Source organism: Oncorhynchus kisutch, linkage group LG15 (assembly GCF_002021735.2).
Source record: "Oncorhynchus kisutch isolate 150728-3 linkage group LG15, Okis_V2, whole genome shotgun sequence".
NCBI classification, from domain to species: Eukaryota; Metazoa; Chordata; class Actinopteri; order Salmoniformes; family Salmonidae; genus Oncorhynchus; species Oncorhynchus kisutch.
In genome coordinates, this window is record NC_034188.2 from 92,558,966 (window position 1) to 92,570,564 (window position 11,599).

Consider the following 11,599-nt stretch of genomic DNA (forward strand, 5'->3'; position numbering starts at 1 on the left):
CTATTCTACTCTACTCTGTTCTACTCTACATTGTCTATTCTACCTACACTGTTCTATTCTACTCTGTTCTACTCTACACTGTTCTATTCTATTCTACTCTACACTGTTCTATTCTACTCTACACTGTTCTATTCTTTCTATTCTACTCTACACTGTTCTGTTCTATTCTACTCTACACCGTTCTGTTCTATTCTACTCTACACTATTCTGTTCTATTCTACTCTACATTGTTCTATTCTACTCTACACTGTTCTATTCTACTCTACACTGTTCTATTCTACTCTACACTGTTCTATTCTGTTCTGTTCTACACTGTTCTATTCTGTTCTGTTCTACTCTACACTGTTCTGTTCTATTCTACTCTACACTGTTCTGTTCTGTTCTACTCTACACTGTTCTATTCTGTTCTGTTCTACTCTACACTGTTCTGTTCTGTTCTACTCTACACTGTTCTATTCTGTTCTATTCTACTCTACACTGTTCTATTCTGTTCTGTTCTACTCTACACTGTTCTGTTCTATTCTACTCTACACTGTTCTGTTCTATTCTACTCTACACTGTTCTGTTCTATTCTACTCTACACTGTTCTATTCTACTCTACACTGTTCTGTTCTATTCTACTCTACACTGTATTCTATTCTACTCTAACACTGTTCTATTCTACTCTACACTGTTCTATTCTACTCTAACACTGTTCTGTTCTATTCTACTCTACACTGTTCTATCTACTCTACACTGTTCTGTTCTATTCTACTCTACACTGTTCTATTCTACCCTCTACACTGTTCTGTTCTATTCTACTCTACACTGTTCTGTTCTATTCTACTCTACACTGTTCTGTTCTATTCTACTCTACACTGTTCTGTTCTATTCAACTCTACACTGTTCTGTTCTATTCTACTCTACACTGTACTATTCTACTCTACACTGTTTCTGTTCTATTCTACTCTACACTGTTCTGTTCTATTCTACTCTACACTGTTCTGTTCTGTTCTATTTCTACTCTACACTGTTCTGTTCTATTCTACTCTACACTGTTCTGTTCTATTCTACTCTACACTGTTCTGTTCTGTTCTGTCTACTCTACACTGTTCTGTTCTATTCTACTCTACACTGTTCTGTTCTATTCTACTCTACACTGTTCTGTTCTATTCTACTCTACATTGTTCTATTCTACTCTACACTGTTCTATTCTATTCTACTCTACATTGTTCTATTCTACTCTACACTGTTCTGTTTCTACTCTACACTGTTCTGTTCTATTCTACTCTACATTGTTCTATTCTACTCTACACTGTTCTATTCTACTCTACACTGTTCTATTCTGTTCTATTCTACTCTACCCTGTTCTATTCTACTCTACACTGTTCTATTCTATACGGTTCTATTCTACTCTACACTGTTCTATTCTATACGGTTCTATTCTACTCTACACTGGTCTATTCTAGTCTACACTGTTCTATTCTGTTCTATTCTACTCTACACTGTTATGTTCTACTCTACACTGTTATGTTCTACTCTACACTATTCTATACGGTTCTTATTCTACTCTACATTGTTCTGTTCTACTCTACACTGTTCTATTCTATATGGTTCTATCTACTCTACATTGTTCTATTCTACTCTACACTGTTCTATTCTATACGGTTCTATTCTACTCTACACTGTTATGTTCTACTCTACACTGTTATGTTCTACTCTACACTATTCTATTCTATACGGTTTCTATTCTACTCTACATTGTTCTATTCTATTCTACACTGTTCTATTCTACTCTACACTGTTCTATTCTACTCTACACTGTTCTATTCTATACGGTTCTATTCTACTCTACATTGTTCTACTCTACACTGTTCTATTCTACACTGTTCTATTCTGTTCTATTCTACTCTACACTGTTATATTCACTCTACACTTTTATATTCTACTCTACATTGTTCTACTCTACATTGTTCTACTCTACATTGTTCTATTCTACACTGTTCTATTCTGTTCTACTCTACACTGTTCTATTCTGTTCTATTCTACTCTACATTGTTATATTCTACTCTACACTGTTCTATTCTGTTCTATTCTACTCTACACTGTTCTATTCTACTCTACACTGTTCTATTCTACTCTACACTGTTCTATTCTACTCTACACTGTTCTATTCTATTCTATACGGTTTATTCTACTCTACATTGTTCTACTCTACATTGTTCTACTCTACACTGTTCTATTCTACACTGTTCTATTCTGTTATATTCTACTCTACACTGTTCTATTCTACTCTACACTGTTCTATTCTACACTGTTCTATTCTGTTCTATTCTACTCTACACTGTTCTATGCTGTTCTATTCGACTCTACACTGTTCTATTCTACACTGTTCTATTCTGTTATATTCTACTCTACACTGTTCTGTTCTACTCTACACTGTTCTGTTCACTCTACACTGTTCTGTTCTACTCTACACTGTTCTGTTCTACTCTACACTGTTCTATTCTGTTCTGTTCTACTCTACACTGTTCTATTCTACTCTACACTGTTCTATTCTACACTGTTCTATTCTGTTCTATTCTACTCTACACTGTTCTATGCTGTTCTATTCTACTCTACACTGTTCTATTCTGTTATATTCTACTCTACACTGTTCTGTTCTACTCTACACTGTTCTATTCTGTTATATTCTACTCTACACTGTTCTGTTCTACTCTACACTGTTCTGTTCTACTCTACACTGTTCTGTTCTGTTCTACTCTACACTGTTCTGTTCTACTCTACACTGTTCTATTCTGTTATATTCTACTCTACACTGTTCTACTCTACACTGTTCTATTCTACTCTACACTGTTCTATTCTACTCTACACTGTTCTATTCTGTTCTATTCTACTCTACACTGTTCTATGCTGTTCTATTCTACTCTACACTGTTCTATTCTGTTCTATTCTACTCTACACTGTTCTATTCTACTCTACACTGTTCTGTTCTACACTGTTCTATTCTGTTATATTCTACTCTACACTGTTCTGTTCTATTCTACTCTACACTGTTCTATTCTGTTCTATTCTACTCTACACTGTTATATTCTACACTGTTCTGTTCTGTTCTACTCTACACTGTTCTGTTCTATTCTACTCTACACTGTTCTATTCTGTTCTATTCTACTCTACACTGTTCTATTCTACTCTACACTGTTCTATTCTACTCTACACTGTTCTATTCTACTCTACACTGTTCTACTCTACACTGTTCTATTCTGTTCTGTTCTACTCTACACTGTTCTAATCTGTTCTATTCTACTCTACACTGTTCTATTCTGTTATATTCTACTCTACACTGTTCTATTCTACTCTACACTGTTCTATTATACTCTACACTGTTCTATTCTACTCTACATTGTTCTATTCTACTCTACACTGTTCTGTTCTGTTCTACTCTACACTGTTCTATTCTGTTCTATTCTACTCTACACTGTTCTATTCTACTCTACACTGTTCTATTCTACTCTACACTGTTCTATTCTACTCTACTCTGTTCTATTCTACTCTACTCTGTTCTATTCTACTCTACATTGTTCTATTCTACTCTACACTGTTCTATTCTACTCTGTTCTACTCTACACTGTTCTATTCTATTCTATTCTACTCTACACTGTTCTTTCTACTCTACACTGTTCTATTCTACTCTACACTGTTCTATTCTGTTCTATTCTACTCTACACTGTTCTGTTCTATTCTTACTCTACACCGTTTGTTCTATTCTACTCTACACTATTCTGTTCTATTCTACTCTACATTGTTCTATTCTACTCTACACTGTTCTATTCTACTCTACACTGTTCTATTCTACTCTACACTGGTTCTATTCGTTCTGTTCTACACTGTTCTATTCTGTTCTGTTCTACTCTACACTGTTCTGTTTCTATTCTACTCTACACTGTTCTGTTCTGTTCTACTCTACACTGTTCTATTCTGTTCTGTTCTACTCTACACTGTTCTGTTCTGTTCTACTCTACACTGTTCTATTCTGTTCTATTCTACTCTACACTGTCTATTCTGTTCTGTTCTACTCTACACTGTTCTGTTCTATTCTACTCTACACTGTTCTGTTCTATTCTACTCTACACTGTTCTGTTCTATTCTACTCTACACTGTTCTATTCTACTCTACACTGTTCTGTTCTATTCTACTCTACACTGTTCTATTCTACTCTACACTGTTCTATTCTATTCTACTCTACACTGTTCTATTCTACTCTACACTGTTCTATTCTACTCTACACTGTTCTGTTCTATTCTACTCTACACTGTCTATTCTACTCTACACTGTTCTGTTCTATTCTACTCTACACTGTTCTATTCTACTCTACACTGTTCTGTTCTATTCTACTCTACACTGTTCTGTTCTATTCTACTCTACACTGTTTCTGTTCTATTCTACTCTACACTGTTCTGTTCTATTCAACTCTACACTGTTCTGTTCTATTCTACTCTACACTGTACTATTCTACTCTACACTGTTTCTGTTCTATTCTACTCTACACTGTTCTGTTCTATTCTACTCTACACTGTTCTGTTCTGTTCTATTCTACTCTACACTGTTCTGTTCTATTCTACTCTACACTGTTCTGTTCTATTCTACTCTACACTGTTCTGTTCTGTTCTGTTCTACTCTACACTGTTCTGTTCTATTCTACTCTACACTGTTCTGTTCTATTCTACTCTACACTGTTCTGTTCTATTCTACTCTAACATTGTTCTATTCTACTCTACACTGTTCTATTCTATTTCTACTCTACATTGTTCTATTCTACTCTACACTGTTCTGTTCTACTCTACACTGTTCTGTTCTATTCTACTCTACATTGTTCTATTCTACTCTACACTGTTCTGTCTATTCTACTCTGCACTGTTCTGTTCTATTCTACTCTATACTGTTCTGTTCTATTCTACTCTACACTGTTCTATTCTATTCTACCTACACTGTTCTATTCTATTCTACTCTACATTGTTCTATTCTACTGCTACATTGTTCTATTCTACTCTACACTGTTCTGTTCTATTCTACTCTACACTGTTCTGTTCTATTCTACTCTACACTGTTCTGTTCTATTCTACTCTACACTGTTCTATTCTATTCTACTCTACACTGTTCTATTCTATTCTACTCTACATTGTTCTATTCTACTCTACATTGTTCTATTCTACTCTACACTGTTCTATTCTATTCTACAGCTGTTCTGTTCTATTCTGTTCTACTCCTACACTGTTCTATTCTGTTCTGTTCTACTCTACACTGTTCTATTCTGTTCTGTTCTACTCTACACTGTTCTATTCTGTTCTGTTCTACTCTACACTGTTCTATTCTGTTCTGTTCTACTCTACACTGTTCTATTCTATTCTGTTCTGTTTCTACTCTACACTGTTCTATTCTGTTCTGTTCTACTCTACACTGTCTGTTCTGTTCTACTCTACACTGTTCTGTTCTATTCTACTCTACACTGTTCTGTTCTATTCTACTCTACATTGTTCTAGTTCTACTCTACACTGTTCTGTTCTATTCTACTCTACATTGTTCTATTCTACTCTACACTGTTCTGTTCTACTCTACACTGTTCTGTTCTATTCTACTCTACATTGTTCTATTCTACTCTACACTGTTCTGTTCTATTCTACTCTGCACTGTTCTGTTCTATTCTACTCTATACTGTTCTGTTCTATTTCTACTCTACACTGTTCTATTCTATTCTACTCTACAACTGTTCTATTCTATTCTACTCTACATTGTTCTATTCTACTCTACATTGTTTTACTCTACCACTGTTCTGTTCTATTCTACTCTACACTGTTCGTTCTATTCTACTCTACACTATTCTATTCTACTCTACACGTTCTATTCTATTCTACCTCTACATTGTTCTATTCTACTCTACATTGTTCTATTCTACTCTACACTGTTCTTTCTATTCTACTCTACATTGTTCTATTCTACTCTACACTGTTCTATTCTATTCTACACTGTTCTGTTCTATTCTGTTCTACTCTACACTGTTCTATTCTGTTCTCTCTACTCTACACTGTTCTATTCTGTTCTGTTCTACTCTACACTGTTCTATTCTGTTCTGTTCTACTCTACACTGTTCTATTCTGTTCTGTTCTAACTCTACACTGTTCTATTCTGTTCTGTTCTACTCTACACTGGTTCTGTTCTGTTCTACTCTACACTATTCTGTTCTGTTCTACTCTACACTGTTCTGTTCTATTCTACTTCTACACTGTTCTTGTCTATTCTATTCTACTTCTACACTGTTCTATTCTAACTCTACCACTGTTCTGTTCTATTCTACTCTACACTGTTCTATCTGTTCTATTCTACTCTACACTGTTTATTCTGTTCTATTCTACTCTACACTGTTCTATTCTGTTCTGTTCTACTCTACAACTTTCTGTTCTATTCTACCTCTACACTGTTCTATTCTGTCTATTTCTACTCTACACTGTTCTGTTCTATCTACTCTACACTGTTCTATTCTACTCTACACTGTTCTGTTCTATTCTACTCTACACTGTTCTATTCTGTTCTGTTTACTTACACTGTTCTATTCTGTTCTATCTACTCTACACTGTTCTATTCTGTTCTGTTCTACTCTACACTGTTCTATTCTGTTCTGTTCTACTCTACACTGTTTGTTCTATTCTACTCTACACTGTTCTGTTCTATTCTTACTCTACATTGTTCTATTCTACTCTACACTGTTATTCTACTCTACACTGTTCTGTTCTATTCTACTCTACATTGTTCTATTCTGTTCTGTTCCTACTCTACACTGTTCTGTTCTGTTCTACTCTACACTATTCTGTTCTGTTCTACTCTACACTGTTCTGTTCTATTCTACTCTACACTGTTCTGTTCTATTCTACTCTACACTGTTCTATTCTACTCTACACTGTTCTATTCTACTCTACTCTGTTCTATTCTACTCTACACTGTTCTATTCTGTTCTATTCTACTCTACACTGTTCTATTCTGTTCTATTCTACTCTACACTGTTCTATTCTGTTCTGTTCTACTCTACACTGTTCTGTTCTATTCTACTCTACACTGTTCTATTCTGTTCTATTCTACTCTACACTGTTCTATTCTGTTCTATTTCTACTCTACACTGTTCTATTCTGTTCTGTTCTACTCTACACTGTTCTGTTCTATTCTACTCTACACTGTTCTATTCTGTTCTATTCTACTCTACACTGTTCTATTCTGTTCTATTCTACTCTACACTGTTCTGTTCTATTCTACTCTACACTGTTCTATTCTACTCTACACGGTCTGTTCTATTCTACTCTACACTGTTCTATTCTGTTCTATTCTACTCTACACTGTTCTATTCTGTTCTGTTCTACTCTACACTGTTCTGTTCTATTCTACTATACACTGTTCTATTCTGTTCTGTTCTACTCTACACTGTTCTATTCTGTTCTATTCTACTCTACACTGTTCTATTCTGTTCTGTTCTACTCTACACTGTTCTGTTCTATTCTACTCTACACTGTTCTATTCTGTTCTATTCTACTCTACACTGTTCTGTTCTATTCTACTCTACACTGTTCTATTCTACTCTACACTGTCCTGTTCTATTCTACTCTACACTGTCTGTTCTATTCTACTCTACACTGTTCTGTTCTATTCTACTCTACACTGTTCTGTTCTATTCTACTCTACACTGTTCTGTTCTATTCTACTCTACACTGTTCTGTTCTATTCTACTCTACACTGTTCTGTTCTATTCTACTCTACACTGTTCTATTCTGTTACATTCTACTCTACACTGTTCTGTTCTACTCTACACTGTTCTATTCTGTTCTGTTCTACTCTACACTGTTCTATTCTGTTCTGTTCTACTCTACACTGTTCTGTTCTATTCTACTCTACACTGTTCTGTTCTATTCTACTCTACATTGTTCTATTCTACTCTACACTGTTCTATTCTACTCTACACTGTTCTGTTCTAATTCCTACTCTACATTGTTTCTATTCTGTTCTGTTTCTACTCTACACTGTCTGTTCTGTTCTACTCTTACACTATTCTGTTTCGTTCTACTCTACACTGTTCTGTTCTATTTCTACTTCTACACTGTTCTGTTCTATTCTACTCTACACTGTTCTATTCTACTCTACACTGTTCTATTCTACTCTACTCTGTTCTGTTCTACTCTACACTGTTCTGTTCTATTCTACTCTACATTGTTCTATTCTACTCTACACTGTTCTGTTCTATTCTACTCTGCACTGTTCTGTTCTATTCTACTCTATACTGTTCTATTCTACTCTACACTGTTCTATTCTATTCTACTCTACACTGTTCTATTCTATCTACTCTACATTGTTCTATTCTACTCTACATTGTTCTATTCTACTCTACACTGTTCTGTTCTATTCTACTCTACACTGTTCTGTTCTATTCTACTCTACACTGTTCTATTCTATTCTACTCTACACTGTTCTATTCTATTCTACTCTCCATTGTTCTATTCTCTACTCTACATTGTTCTATTCTACTCTACACTGTTCTGTTCTATTCTACTCTACATTGTTCTATTCTACTCTACACTGTTCTATTCTATTCTACACTGTTCTGTTCTATCTGTTCTACTCTACACTGTTCTATTCTGTTCTCTTCTACTCTACACTGTTCTATTCTGTTCTGTTCTACTCTACACTGTTCTATTCTGTTCTGTTCTACTCTACACTGTTCTATTCTGTTCTGGTTCTACTCTACACTGTTCTATTCTGTCTGTTCTACCTCTACACTGTTCTGTTCTGTTCTACACTATTCTGTTCTGTTCTACTCTACACTGTTCTGTTCTATTCTACTCTACACTGTTCTGTTCTATTCTACTCTACACTGTTCTATTCTACTCTACACTGTTCTATTCTACTCTACACTTTCTGTTCTATTCTACTCTACACTGGTTCTATTCTGTTCTATTCTACTCTAAACTGTTCTATTCTGTTCTATTCTACTCTACACTGTTCTATTCTGTTCTGTTCTACTCTACACTGTTCTGTTCTATTCTACTCTACACTGGTTCTATTCTGTTCTATTCTACTCTACACTGTTCTGTTCTATTCTACTCTACACTGTTCTATTCTACTCTACACTGTTCTGTTCTATTCTACTCTACACTGTTCTATTCTGTTCTATTCTAACTCTACACTGTTTATTTCTGTTCTGTTCTACTCTAACTGTTCTGTTCTATTCTACTCTAACAACTGTTCTAATTCTGTTCTGTTCTACTCTCACTGTTCTATTCTGTTCTATTCTACCTACACTGTTTCTATCTCTGTTCTGGTTCTACTCTACACTGTTCTATTCTGTTCTGTTCTACTCTACACTGTTCTGTTCTATTCTACTCTACACTGTTCTGTTCTATTCTACTCTACATTGTTCTATTCTACTCTACACTGTTCTATTCTACTCTACACTGTTCTGTTCTATTCTACTCTACATTGTTCTATCTTTCTGTTCTACTCTACACTGTTCTATTCTGTTCTATTCTACTCTACACTGTTCTATTCTGTTCTGTTCTACTCTACACTGTTCTGTTCTATTCTACTCTACACTGTTCTATGCTGTTCTATTCTACTCTACACTGTTGTTCTATTCTACTCTATTTCTACTCTACACTGTTCTATTCTACTCTCACTGTCCTGTTCTATTCTACTCTACACTGTTCTGTTCTATTCTCTCTACACTGTTCTGTTCTATTCTACTCTACACTGTTCTGTTCTATTCTACTCTACACTGTTCTGTTCTATTCTACTCTACACTGTTCTGTTCTATTCTACTCTACACTGTTCTGTTCTATTCTACTCTACACTGTTCTATTCTACTTCTACACTGTTCTATCTGTTCTGTTCTACTCTACACTGTTCTATTCTGTTCTGTTCTACTCTACACTGTTCTGTTCTGTTCTAACTCTACACTGTTCTGTCTATTCTACTCTACACTTCTGTTCTATCTACTCTACATTGTTCTATTCTACTCTACACTGTTCTATTCTACTCTACACTGTTCTGTTCTATTCTACTCTAACATTGTTCTATTCTGTTCTGTTCTACTCTACACTGTTCTGTTCTGTTCTACTCTACACTATTCTGTTCTGTTCTACTCTACACTGTTCTGTTCTATTCTACTCTACACTGTTCTGTTCTATTCTACTCTACACTGTTCTATTCTACTCTACACTGTCTTTCTACTCTACTTCTGTTCTGTTCTACTCTACACTGTTCTGTTCTATTCTACTCTACATTGTTCTATTCTACTCTACACTGTTCTGTTCTATTCTACTCTGCACTGTTCTGTTCTATTCTACTCTATACTGTTCTATTCTACTCTACACTGTTCTATTCTATTCTACTCTACACTGTTCTATTCTATTCTACTCTACACTGTTCTATTCTACTCTACATTGTTCTATTCTACTCTACACTGTTCTGTTCTATTCTACTCTACACTGTTCTGTTCTATTCTACTCTACACTGTTCTATTCTATTCTACTCTACACTGTTCTATTCTATTCTACTCTACATTGTTCTATTCTACTCTACATTGTTCTATTCTACTCTACACTGTTCTGTTCTATTCTACTCTACATTGTTCTATTCTACTCTACACTGTTCTATTCTATTCTACACTGTTGTTCTATTCTGTTCTACTCTACACTGTTCTATTCTGTTCTATTCTACTCTACACTGTTCTATTCTGTTCTGTTCTACTCTACACTGTTCTATTCTGTTCTATTCTACTCTACACTGTTCTATTCTGTTCTGTTCTACTCTACACTGTTCTATTCTGTTCTGTTCTACTCTACACTGTTCTGTTCTGTTCTACTCTACACTTTCTGTTCTGTTCTACTCTACACTGTTCTGTTCTATTCTACTCTACACTGTTCTGTTCTATTCTACTCTACACTGTTCTATTCTACTCTACACTGTTCTATTCTACTCTACACTGTTCTGTTCTATTCTACTCTACACTGTTCTATTCTGTTCTATTCTACTCTACACTGTTCTATTCTGTTCTATTCTACTCTACACTGTTCTATTCTGTTCTATTCTACTCTACACTGTTCTGTTCTATTCTACTCTACACTGTTCTATTCTGTTCTATTCTACTCTACACTGTTCTGTTCTATTCTACTCTACACTGTTCTATTCTACTCTACACTGTTCTGTTCTATTCTACTCTACACTGTTCTATTCTGTTCTATTCTACTCTACACTGTTCTATTCTGTTCTGTTCTACTCTACACTGTTCTGTTCTATTCTACTCTACACTGTTCTATTCTGTTCTGTTCTACTCTACACTGTTCTATTCTGTTCTATTCTACTCTACACTGTTCTATTCTGTTCTGTTCTACTCTACACTGTTCTATTCTGTTCTGTTCTACTCTACACTGTTCTGTTCTATTCTACTCTACACTGTTCTGTTCTATTCTACTCTACATTGTTCTATTCTACTCTACACTGTTCTATTCTACTCTACACTGTTCTGTTCTATTCTACTCTACATTGTTCTATTCTGTTCTGTTCTACTCTACACTGTTCTGTTCTG